Here is a 13,336-nt window from a genome sequence, read left to right on the forward strand (position 1 = left end):
CACGATGATTTGGGCTCGGGGAGGACCCTGAGCTGTCCAGAGTTCCACAGAGTTCCGAATTCTTACCTGGAGAGCTGCCTGTGTCATTCATCAAGTAAATAGCCACCCATGCTTCAGCGCTAGGAAACCACTCCATCGTGGGAAAACCAGGACAGAGGTCATGGAGCCTCTAGTGGTGCCACCATGGCTTATCTACTCTCTACCAGAACAACAAAATGTCACTGCAAAAGAAGAGAATCGTTCCCCACCAAGTGCTTAATGTCTGGGTAAATGAGAAATGTTATTTGCTATCATCTTCACTGAAGAAAAAGATTAAGATTTCTCACATGGGATTAAAAGTTTAGAAACTATGAATAGAGTGCACAAATTATAGAGACCCTAAATGGTTGTCCAGGGAAGAGAGTTACACAACATTAGTTGTTTCTAAGGCAGCAACTTCTCAGATTTTTGCCGGAGCTTTGGAACCATTTCCCCCTAGAGCAGATAATTATATGCTCATTTATCTCCAAAGAAGCCCCTAAAACATCTTTCTCAGAAATCCGATTTGGCTATATATATATTTAAAAAAACAAAACCTTGTTTAAAATGGAAGGTTATTCAGAACATTCTCCAATCCCCAGAGATATGCTTGTGGAGATTTTTCTACCATCCTAACACTTGGCTACAGTTCCACATGGCTTCAGTTCAGCATTTTCATCGCTGCCACATGACTGTTGCTTTGAAAGGGAATAGCCAAATGGTTATTTAGGTATTAAGCTCTCATCAGGGCCATTCTTGATAGGCAGTGAGTCTGCACCACAAAATGCCTTGTGTATTCAGATTCACTGGTTATGATGAACTAGAACTAGAGGTGAACTCCTGGGGCAAAGGCCAGTCTCCTTTTGCCATGACCCTACACATTACTTTTGATAGACAATGCCCAATAATTTCTTCTTTGTGAGACTGTGTAGTTTAATGGGAGCTCATTTCAGTCCTTGTTTGTGATTGGTCTCTCATCTTGAAACGCACTGAAATAACCACCCTTCTACACTGGCTTGGCACGGCCTTGGCCAACAGTGTCCTAGCCGAAAACATACTCTCCTTGTTGTGGGTTCAGTTCTCTGGAATGTGTCTGGGAATCTAAGACTGAATTCTAACCCTTTTGTTAGAATCTTCAAATTATACATATGTGAAGACTAAAATATTATGTCACACTTACTTAGAGCTTCATTATCTTTGTTCATATCCCAGGTATGTCAGTTTGGGCAGCCTTGGCAATTTGCTAATCTTTGTTTCAATAAATAAATGAATGAGTGAATGAACAAATGCACATAGAGACAAGTATAGCTCCAACCTTATAACATTGTCCTGAGGATTAAGTGAATCATAACTGTAAAGGGATTAAAACATGGCCTGCTATACTAATAAGCATTATACAGTTTTAGCTACAATTGTTATTTCACTTTCATTATCTAGCATGATCTTTAGCACACAGCAACTCTAAAAAACAAGAGAAAAAGAAAAACCAATTGAACTCAACTTTCTACCCACAAATAAGGTGTAGGGGTAAGAATAATTTGCTAAACACTTGACTGGCTTTTGTTTCTTAGTTGGTTAATTGGACACGTATCCCTTTTTCTTGGTTGGATATTTGACCATGTTCCTCAGAGCGCCTTAGACAAAAAAGGGACAGTGAGAGCTCTGGCCTCCTTATAAGTTCTAGTTCTAGAGTGTCAATTGAATGTTAGCATTCTGGAAGTTCAGAAAAGAGGAAAACACACCTGGTTAGGAATTTAGGCCTCACAGAGGAGCTGTCATCATAACTGAAACTTAAATTTCAGTGGAGCACCTTTCTAGAAGAGAAAGAAGCGCACAGTGCTAGAAAATCATAAAGTACTGTATGTTCAAGAAAAATTGAGCAGTCCATGTGGACATGGCCCATTTATGAATCCAGAGCTCTGCTTTATTCCCCTGCCCTGTTACTACCCATTTACACTCCCAAGGATTACAAAATGGCCAGGATTAACTCCAAGGTCATGTTAATAAAGAATCTGTTTTTCTTTTCCAGTTCCTGCCAGGATCTCGTAGCATCATCACCCAAATTATCAACTAACTAGTTTCTGAAAACCTTAGAGAGTTAGTCTGTTTGAACTGGACTGAAAGCAGACTTTTCAAGTGAGATCATCATATTACTGTTCTTACACAGCACACAGTAGGTATGTGAATAACTACTACAAGTGGTTGGCTAGAAGTAGTAAAAGAATCTACAAATGGAAAAAACCAGTGTATTGCCAACAAAATAAAGAAATAATGGCCAGCTACTGTATTTGAAGATAGTACTGTCTAACAGGCAAAAGTCTCAAAATCTGATGACAGGACTTGTAGACCCTATGGTCATAGGTCAGGATAGAGTCCTTCAAAGAAAGGACAAAAATGTGACCACAGGCAGGTATCCTGCTATGCTGTCACTCAAGTTTTTTGCATCACAAGTGATTGAGCAGTGTTTCTTAATCTTCCATATCTCATGGTGAAATTGTTCTCCCTTGTGTACTGATCACTCAGTCATTTCAGTCTCACCATGATGGAAACACTAACTGTTCATAGGCTCTCTTATTATATTGGCCTCTAAGTTATCCCCAAAAAATCATCTGGCCTCAAAATATAGCTCACCCAAAATCAGTTCTGATTCCAAAGGAAAAATAATCCAGTTTCTTACAAAAACTAAATGGTATTAAAGTAGGGGGTGGAGAAGGAAGAACAGTTATTATTAAGAATTTTCTAAGAATTAACAATCAAGCACAATGTGTAGGCTTTGATTGGATTCTGATTTGAACAAACCAATGCATTTTTTAGACAATCAAGAGCATTTGAACTTGAAATAGGTATCAGATGATACTAAAAAACTATGACTAATTTTGTTAAGTGTGAATAGTACCATGATTACAGTTTTTTAATCCTTAATTTTTAGAGATACCTACTGCAGCATGTGGAGAATTATTTCTGTGAGATTTGCTTTAGAATACTGTGATAACAAGTGAAGCAAAGAAGGGAAACGGCAGGGCAAAAGATGAAACAACATTGGCAAAATGTTGAAATCTGCTCAAAGTTTGGTGTGATGGGTTCATGGCTTCATTATACTGTTCTCTTTAATCTTGTGTAAGCTTAAAATTTTCCATAATAAAAAGTTTTTAGGGGCTGGGGATTTAGCTCAGTGGCAAAAGCGCCTGCCTGGCAAGCGCAAGGTCGTGAGTTCGGTTCCCGGTACCGGAGAAAACCAAAAAAAAAAAAAAAAAAAAAAAAAAAAAAAGTTTTTAAAATCTTCCCAGGCCCACTCATCTTGATTAACTGATAGTGCACGCCATTTACACGTGGTCTACAGACAGAAATTGCTCCACTTACTGGGAGAAGCAAGCGAGGAGAAGAGGAAAGGGCCCCTGACCACCCATTCTGTTCCTATTATCCCACTGTTGGGGTACAGTCCCCAGCCCACAATTCCCTGAATGTGAATGTGAGAGATAACAGACAGGTTTCTATATGTGATTGTCTTGAGTCTATAACTTCTCAGGTCCTAGCCAGATACCTCCATTTGCTTGTCTCAGGCAAGGTCATAAGATCCTGAACAAAAAGAACATGTCCCAAAGCAGCTGCAGTCCTAGTCACCATCACAATGGGATCTGGTCCCACACTCTTGTCTCCTCCAAGGCTCATAAAACAGAAGTAAGGGTGTTTTATTCTTAGTCCTTAAATCTCTCTCTCAAAGAGTCTGTGTCCTGATTATTAGGGGCTCAACACTTTTACTTAAAAAGACAGAGCTGGATGCAGGGAAAACTAGGAACTTAAAACCTTTTAATGTCAGGTTGTCCTGACCTGTCCAAAACATCCTCCATCTTCATGCATTCCAAAGTAAAACTTAATCGGCACCCAAACCTAAACATACTCAGTGCTGCTTTTTCTTAATGCAGGTGATTATACCCAGATGGAAAAAACCACTTTTTCCTTCATCTGTCAAGGAAAATTTTAAGATTATTCATTTTAGTAATATTGAAAAAACCAGGGGCTGGGGATTTAGCTCAGCGGCAAAAGCGCCTGCCTGGCAAGCGCAAGGTCGTGAGTTCGGTTCCCGGTACCGGAGAAAAACAAAAAAAAAAAACAACAAAAAAGTAATATTGAAAAAAACAAACACTAAGCAACACTACTATGGTAGAGGTAGAAATTGGAAGAAAAAAAGAAAAATGTAACAGCTTCTATATGCTTACTATGTGCCACACAGTTTATACACATTATCTCTATCCTCAAAACCATCATTCAAGCCAGAGAACTTTCTCTTCATTTTGTGGGATAGGAAATTGTTACCCTGGTGGTTAGTAACAGGCTTAGAACACCACGTCATGGATCTGATTCCAATGTGTAGACTTTTAACTATTGCTCATCAGAATGGTTGGAGAGCAGATGCAAAATTTTATAACTGTATATACCTTATGAGGATTTTTTTGTAAAAAATACTACCTAGGACTAAAAAGAGATAGACTAGATATATACTATAACTCTAATTGGTGGGGGGGTTATTATACACATTCTTCTCTTTCCTTTCCTGTATTTTTAAAGATTTTCCTATGAACACACATTGCTTTTATAGAAAGAAAAAAAGGACGTATATTTATTTTTTCTAAATATAGAAGAGATTTAGCATTCTAAACTCTTTTCGCAATAATTATCTGTCTTCTATGAAAATCTATGAAAATGAGAAGCCGTTATCTGACTTAACAATGTGTATTTGCTCAAAGACAACAAGGCCCAAAGGACTGGAGTCAACACCCAGAAGAGCTGTCAGTCTAGCACTTAGGGCAAGGAGCAACAGACCCATAAGCAGAGAAACGATCAGCCTCAGATCTGCTCAGCTGCTGTCTCCCTCCTGTGATTCCTCATCCTGTGAGTTATTCCAGTACTTGTATATTTATTTTTTAAACACACAACAGAGGAGTTATTCTCCAAGTCTCTATCAGCTGAAGTATTAACAGCTTCCAGCTGAGAAAATATCTTTCCACTTTGCTTAAGCCTAATCATTATTTTCTCCCTCCTACAGGAGTTTCAGTATAATAGAAAAGATCCCAATATAAAAGGCATTATGGATGATTTTTTATAAAGCTCCTTGTAGACTCACAGTGTATAATTTGGGTGTAAATCTATTTAAAGATGTTAGTAATTTGGATTTTCTTTCTAGAAAGAATATCTTTGCCCCTCATTCTTTGAAAGCTTAAATATAAATGTACCTAAACCAAGAAGTATAAAAGAATAAAAGACTTCTTTTAGAATGTTCATCTTATTTCTTGAAGTGTCATCCATGATTTCATTTTAAAAAATAAAAATTATAGAGATAAGGAACTCTGTACTCAAAACTTCTAATTGTCTAAAACACAGAGCTGTTTCTCATCACCTGTACAAGAAAATGCCCCCCTCTTCTGAAAAAAAAAAAAAAAAAAAAAAAAAAAAAAAGATCTTCTAAATAAGAATATTCAGAGCAATCAGCTCATCTCCTAGCCCAGGATTCCTATCAAAAATGGATCTGACCCCAATATTGCATTTTCTTCTGACAGTTTCACAGCTTTTGCAAGCCTGTACTAGCCAACTTCCCATGCTACAACTTCCTGTTATTGAAAGGAGTTAGGAATGCATTTCCTTTACAAGCCAGTTTCTTTTTCTTCAAGACACAAATGCAGTACAGACATTACAAACTCCCATTAGCCTTCAGAACATTAAAGGAGCCGTGGCTTGTAGGCCCCTAGTCAGGAGGTAGTAACCCTGGCCCCTTATTCTGTCTTTCTACCCCAGTGGCACTCTTCTTGTCCTCCTTATGTACCAGTAATCTTTTGATTATTATGTACCAATAATCTTTTGCTCCTCTCTCCTTTATTTTCGTTTGTGTATATTATATTTTTTAATAAATAAATAATAATGTTCTCTTAAACCAGGTGTGGTTATATGTACCAATAATCCCAGCACTGTAGAAGGCTGAGGCAGGAAGATTGCAAATTTGAGGCCAGTCTAGACAATTTAAAGACTTCATGAGACTCTATCTGGAAAAAAAAAAAAAAGCAAAAACAAAAAAAACCCTTTCTTTTAAAAGCTTGGTCTATCTGAAAAAACAAAAAACAACCTTTTTTTTAAAGGCTTGGTGAATGTAGTTCAGCGAGAAAACCTGGGTTCAATCCCCAGTACAGCATAATTAATTAATGAATTAATGAATAATATTCTCAGAAAAAGAATAAACTTCCACTACTTAGACCCCCGCCCTAACAAGTTCTCCCCTCAGAATGCTATATTTTTGTAATATATTCAGAAAAACCTCACTCTGGAAAGGAGTGTCTTGAACTGTGGAATTTTATGAATCTCCAGCCTGAAGGAAGACTCTGCCATGGCCTGGCCACAAGTAAGTGACAGACTAAGGTCAGTGCCAGACTCTTCCTGTAGGAGTAGCAGGAATCTGTTTTTATGTAGTATAATTTTAGTTTCCTGGGGGCTGGGGATTTAGCTCAGCGGCAAAAGCGCCTGCCTGGCAAGCGCAAGGTCGTGAGTTCGGTTCCCGGTACCGGAGAAAAACCAAAAAAAAAAAAAAAAAAAAAAAATTTTAGTTTCCTTTCCTGCAAGGTGGTAATAAGAGGGGTCTCATCAGGCTGCCATTAGAATTTAATGAGATTAAGAATGGGAAGCCCCTAGCACATAGTAAATAATCAATACAGGTTAGCTTGTTAGCTCCAGCCTTTGCCTTCCCTTCATTTATTCACCCATTCAATTAATATTCAATGAGCCAGCTTCTTCCCAGACTTGAATCACTTCCCAGCGGTAATAGAAGTTAGTGCTTCGGGACATGCTTGGTCTCCTCCAGGCTAGTAGGACACGATTTAGTACCCCTTAGCATAATACACTAATTGGTCCCTTAGTGACCTGAAAGAGTTAATGCGTTATTGTAGGATTTAATCTACCACTTCCTGACAAAATGAGTTTTAGCATTTTTATAAATTCCCTAGAATTATAGTACACAAATCCCCATCCCCTGACCGGACACACACTGAAACTCCTTAAGAACAGTAACACAGGGCAAATAATAGAATTAAATCGTCCACTTAGAGTTTCCTGAGTATTTTTTCTGGTCATGAAAACAACATATTGTAGGAAATCTGAGGTGCATAAATTAAATGACTCAAAGTTTTTGTACTTTCACAAACTCCAAAAAAAATGGGTCTCAGAAAACATTACAAATTGTTCCGTTTTCTCCTACACTTTAAAAATCCTTCTATAATACATAAATATGTAATCCATAATTTGTATACTTTATGTATTATATGTTGGTTTCATAATTAAAGTTGTGTTATGAATATATGTCACAGTCACTAAAACTCATTAAAATGTTTTAACAACAAATTAATAATCCATCACACAGACATTCCAAGAGTTGTTTTAACCATGAATCTATTTAGGCAATTTTCTTTGTTTTCTCTAAGGGATATTGAAGTACCTATATTTTAAGGTGCATTACTGTTATTTTTCTTAGAAATAAGTTAGATTCTTGAAGGCATAATTACCAGGTAAAAAGGAACACAGGTGTTGAAGACCCTTGATGAACGTTGTCAAAGCACTCTGCAAAAGCCAACAGAGCTAGAGCGTCCTCTTTTCACCACACTCTGGCCAGTACCAGGGTTTTAGGGCAAAAGCCCTAGCCCCAAGAATCACAACAGATTGCACTTCCCACAGTGTCATTCAAGCAGCTGAGCAGTGGTGAAGGGCAGGAAATGAGCTGTAATCAGTGTGGCCATGCCAGGAAGAACAGATACAGACATTCAATGCATCTAGGAGGGGCTGACAGAAACTTCGAGGTTTTACAGAAAAGGGGAACAAAGGCAAGGGTTCAGGGCTTGCATAGCTGTGAGGTCTGCATAGCTGGCAAGCTAAGGTAATCCTGGTCTGGCCATGGTCTGGTTGATCATTACCTCTAAACTGATTCTGCAAGGTGTTCCGGAGTAGTCCTTTTGGCTTGAGGAGATGATCTGTTTCCTGTTCAATGAGTGTTATTTTTCTTTCTTGGGTGGTAACCTCAGTTCTGTTATGGGCTAATTGCTTCTACTTAGGGGATGATTTCATTTTAGGCAGTCTGTCCACAGAGGCTCTGCTTTTCCTGGAATCCAAGTGTATTACAGGTTTTGGGCAATGACTGAAGATTTACAGGTGGTACTCCAGCGGTCTGGAGCTGGACACTGAATGTCCCTAAAAATTTTGAAAATGTCTTATCTACTCTTATCTTGGTGTCCTCAGTTTTGAAAGGGATCAAGACAGGCAGGTAAATTTAGAGCTAATAAATCTTGTACCACTAATTTTTAGACAGGCACTCTTTAAGGGATGAATATGTCTACCTGCAAAGCTGAACAGAGATCTGACCCAAAGTGTTAAGGTAATAAAGGAGACACATAAAATGGGCAGAGATGCCATGCTCCCCTATTTTTAGTTACCATTGGAATCTGCAGTCCTAGCCTTAATCTTATATCCCTGTTGTATAGCCAGCCCTGTGTGTTTCCACTAAACAATGTTATACTGTGATAGGTAAAGCATTAAATTTTATTTCTGCTTTTATTTCCATCAGTATGATTACTAATGAGGTTGAACATTTATTCTTGTTTATTAGATATTTTTTCTATCTGTTCTGTGAATTGTAAGTTTATGTTTTTGCCTATTTTATGAAGAATATAGAGGTTTTATTATCAGTTATATTAACTCATTATATATTAATATCCTCCCACTGTTTTATTTTTAATTTCTGAAATATTTACTCCATTGAAATGGGGCACAGACCTCAAGCAAAGCTAAGGTATTTTTCTTGTTAATAAATATATCCCATCAAACTATCAATAATGCATAATCTCATTTGATTTTAAATTTTTATGCTGTTTTTGACATAGGATATTTAATTTTAAATATTAAATCAATCCTTTCCTTTGCTATTTAGTTCATTGTTTGTATGTTCAGATAGTACTTCCCCATTTGGGATCAGGTAAATATTCACCTAACATCTTTTCTCATTTCTTAAAGTTGGTTTCATCTTTCATATTTTACTTTCTAATTCATCTAGAATTTATTCTATAATATAGTAAGCATGTAAATGGATCTTTTTCAAACAATAGCATTTATGAAAAACTCATTCCCTTCCATATTAATCTCCTATAAATTAGAATCTATGCATATACTGTATGTTGTTTCCCATTTATTTGCCAGAACTTTAGTTTATCATGTATTTTGAATTCTCATAGTTCAGGTCACTACCTTTTTGCCTTCTAGAAAGTCTTGCTTTTTAAAAATATTTCTATCTATGTTAAATGGTTCATTCCTTCAGATAACAAACATTCTGTTACATTCAAATTCCTGAACTAGTTGACTTTCCAATATTCCTTTCTTCTTCCTTCCTGCTAGGGGTGTTGTCCAAGCAAAGAATGGATATAGCACCAGTGGTAAATTTGTTTCCCAGGTTCCACTGTAATGCAACTGAACAAGTGAATTCATTTTGGTTAATAAAGCAGTAGCGATTTAACATATTCACAAATTCTTTGGTAGTTCTCCCTTCAGAAGGTGGAAGCAACTGCCTTGGTTCATTTTGTGCTGCTTTAACAAAATACCTGAGACTGGGGAATTATAAAGAACAGAAATCCATCCCTCACTGCTGTGGAGGCTGGAAGGCCAAGGCCAGGGAACTGACACTGAGTGTCTGGGGAGGGTCACAGGGCAGAAAGTAGAAAGGTAAGTGAGCAAGCCAGATGAAAGGGCAGAAGGTAGAAGGGCAAGTCACAAGAGCCCTAATTTTATTCACTAAGGAGAGACTGTCATGGACTAAGCATCTCTGAACAGCCCCACTTCTTAGTACTATCACACTGACAATTGCCACATTGTGAGAACAACACAGAGACCTTAGAAAGGCCCCTGTGCTCAGTAACAGGGCTCCTGCCAGCCGCCATCTTGTCAGTGAGCCATCTTAGAAATAGATCCCTCTACCCTAATCATGCTTTGAACATGGCTGCAGCCCCTATGGACATGCTAATCAAAACATTCTGAGAGACCCTGAACCAACATACCTGGCTGGGCTTCTGTAGAATGCTTGACCCATAGAAACCTCAAAACAATAATTATTTGGCTTTTTATTAATCTATTGTATTGGTATTGTTTCACCACTTATTTTGAAATTATTTTGTCCTACACAGAGATATAGGCAAAAAGCTTCTGGAGACTCTTTACTGTTCTGGTAAGTATGTAAAGATATTGCTGGAACCACCCCCTCTTTTCTTTAACTTCTTGAATGCAGATGTGATGTCTGAAGTGCAGCAGCCATCTCGCTCTGGTGAGACTACCATACAAGTATGAAGATTGCTGTGTTACAGATGACGGAGCAGAGATGCCGAAATATACGGCTGTGCAGCTGAAACACCATCAACTAACTGGTAAATACACCTAAAAACCAGCAAATACCTCTCGTTCTGTGGGGAAAATGGTCTGCTTGAGCCGCTCTTAGCCAGTTAATTTGTTACCACCACTAAATACCTTCCTAACCGACATCCGAAACCAGATGTTGCTATGCAGTCCACACAGAGCTAGATGCGCCGTGTGCATGTTTACGTACAGTAGTGAAGGACAAGTGCTAACAGTTCAGAGGCAAAAAGAAATAAAAGTAGACTAAGTAATATAATACTTAGTCTATAGGAATAATGGAAGGTGAATTAATAAATGATGGCAGAATTTAGATTTCCTCAGAGGAAACTGCTTCAGAGTGCTTAGCATATGAATGGACAGACTCCCTATCACAGCACTTTCATTGTGCTGATGTAGATTAACTATCAGTCAAATTGCCTGCTATCAGGTGTTGATCAGAATTCTTTGCCCATAAAACATGAAACAGCGTGAAAAATATTTTATTTTTATTTAAATTCTGAGGTACTATGCTTTAAAGCAACTTCGATCTTTTATAAAATAAAAACTATCCTTAAAATCCTCTACCGGCCAGGAATATAGTTGAGTGGCACAGCACCTGCCTGGCATGTGTGAGGTTATGAGTTCGAGTTCTGGTACCAAAAAGTAAAATAAAATACTGTGCATTGTACTACACCTAAGTGATTTGTTCTCAGTACTTCCCAGTGAGATCATCCATATATTTGTTTTACTTAATCTTCAAAACACAAAAAGGTATGTTCTTTTATTTTAACATAATTCTTGTATTTTTACATGTGTGCTTTTTTTTACAACAGTGTCATTTATACAGCTGCCAGAAAAGCTCAGATATGAAAGGCACAATGTCAAGTAATGGTGAGAATGTAAAGGAACCCACACTCTCAAAGCAGAGTGTGAATTGCCATCACCGTATTGGAAAACTTTTATATTTTCTAATACTGAACACATGTATATTCTTTGGCTCACCAATTACACTCCTAAGTACATAATCAATAATAACAATAATACATAAATTAAGCAAAAGTTATGTACACAACTGTACACAGCAACACTGACAAAACTGTAAACAACCTAAATGTTCACCAACAGCAAAAAAGGTAAATGTACTGGGATTCTTTTGTTCCACTGAAAAAATACCATAGCAATGAAATGAATAGACTCATGCTACAGCAATGACACTGACGGCTTTCACAACTACAGGGCAGAATAAGAGAAGTCAGACACAAAAGGATACATAGTATACGGTTTAATCTACTTAAAGAATATATATATATATTTTTAACTTCATCTATTGTAAAAGTCAATATACAGATTAACCTTATCAAGATAAGAGCTAGCAGGGAGCACAAGGGGGCTTCTGAGATTCTGTTAATCTTCTATTTTTTCACTTAGGTATGGCTTGCGTGAAAAAGCTCACAGTGTATGTTTATAAAAGTTCATTGAGTGCCTTTTTTTGTGTATGGTGTGTTATACATCCCTTTAAAACAGTGCTGTCTCTTCCCATTTATTCTTGCAGTATAACACTCAAAGGTCACAAACTGCCTGCTTCATGTAACCTCTGAAGTTTTGCTTTAGTAAACCAAAAGCAGAAAAAAAAAAAAAAAAAAAGTACTCATTCTTTGAACCAAAATCAAACCAAAGCAAAAGTTATGTCAAATGGTTCAAAGCCCAGTGCAGTGTGTTTCTGGGTGAAGGATAAAAAGGATAGTACCTGAGGTCAGGCTCATGTTTTTTTACCCAGTTTGGAACTAAATTGGGCCCCTAAAGAAGGGTATTGATGAAGAGTTCACCTCTTGCCCACTTTATTTCTGACTGAATGTAAAGGTGAGAAAGGGATGATACAGCAGGCTGGAAGATAGCCACATCTGGGTTTGCTGTCTACTTTAATGCGATCACACTGGGCTCAGGATGCTCTGCTGCCCAGTCCTAGTTCCCCAGGCTGCCCACCAGAAGTATGGTGGCTACAGAGGGGTCAAGACCAGAACGTGCTTGTGACATCTAACAAAACTCATTTCCAGACCAATACTCTGACTACCAAGAGGAAAGTGACAAGCCTCTATCCAGCTCTGCTCTGCCTCTCACATTAGCCAGGGCCTGTTTTCTCTGATGTAAAGACTATGTGTTGAAGAGAACTTCTCTGGTCTTTGGGGATTTTAGAGGATTTATCTGGAGGTCAGATGTCTAAGATGGTGAGGTCTGTCTTTAAGGTTTACCCTGATCTCCACCCCAACCCTAGAGTCATACTTGAACATTTCTTCTGCATCATACTTGAACATTTTTTCTTATAAAAATGTACTCAGAATTTGCTCAGAAAATGGAGGTCTATAAAATAACTTAATATTTTTGCAAGAAAAGAATTCTCATAGACTGTATGACAGAAAAGCAGTATATGTTTATATAGTCTTAATAATTTATATATTTTCTAATATATAAAATATATTATGTTTATCTGCAAAAAAAAGATAATGACATGTACCTTTACTTCTTCAGGTGCCCTGAATCTGGAGGCTTAAAATAGTTCTTTGTAGCACCTCCCTGGGATTTTGACAGATGCTTCAGGCTATTGGTAAACTTTAAAGAGATTTAACAAGAAACTGCACTGCACAATTTTCTTTTAATCTATGTACATAGTTGTCTAGCTATGGCTGGCTTTAAACCATTCAAAAGCTGGAAGGATTTTAAATCTTATTTGTTTCGTGAGTGGACTATTCATTAATGAGCTTATCTGCTTGGTTGCTTCTCAAGTTAAATCTTATTTCAACATCTATTTTTTCTAATGGCATACTTTTTCTTTGATTTGTTGAGCACAATTTGATTTGTTGGCTTGTTAATTCTACATTGCCCAGACTCTGGAGTTTGCTTTAAAAAGGTGTTTTAA

At 37.5% G+C, this 13,336-nt stretch overlaps 1 long non-coding RNA gene across 1 annotated transcript; it reads left to right on the forward strand.

Annotated features, from left to right (window-relative positions):
• The first annotated feature begins 2,053 nt into the window (after window positions 1–2,053).
• Window positions 2,054–10,440, forward strand: LOC102009007. The gene is made up of 3 exons (XR_259345.1): window positions 2,054–2,195; window positions 4,764–4,908; window positions 10,319–10,440. It is a non-coding gene; the product is annotated as an uncharacterized LOC102009007 (long non-coding RNA).
• Window positions 10,441–13,336: the final 2,896 nt, after the last annotated feature.

The sequence above is a fragment of the Chinchilla lanigera genome, unplaced genomic scaffold (genome assembly GCF_000276665.1).
Source record: "Chinchilla lanigera isolate Chin_1 unplaced genomic scaffold, ChiLan1.0 scaffold00003, whole genome shotgun sequence".
NCBI lineage: Eukaryota > Metazoa > Chordata > Mammalia > Rodentia > Chinchillidae > Chinchilla > Chinchilla lanigera.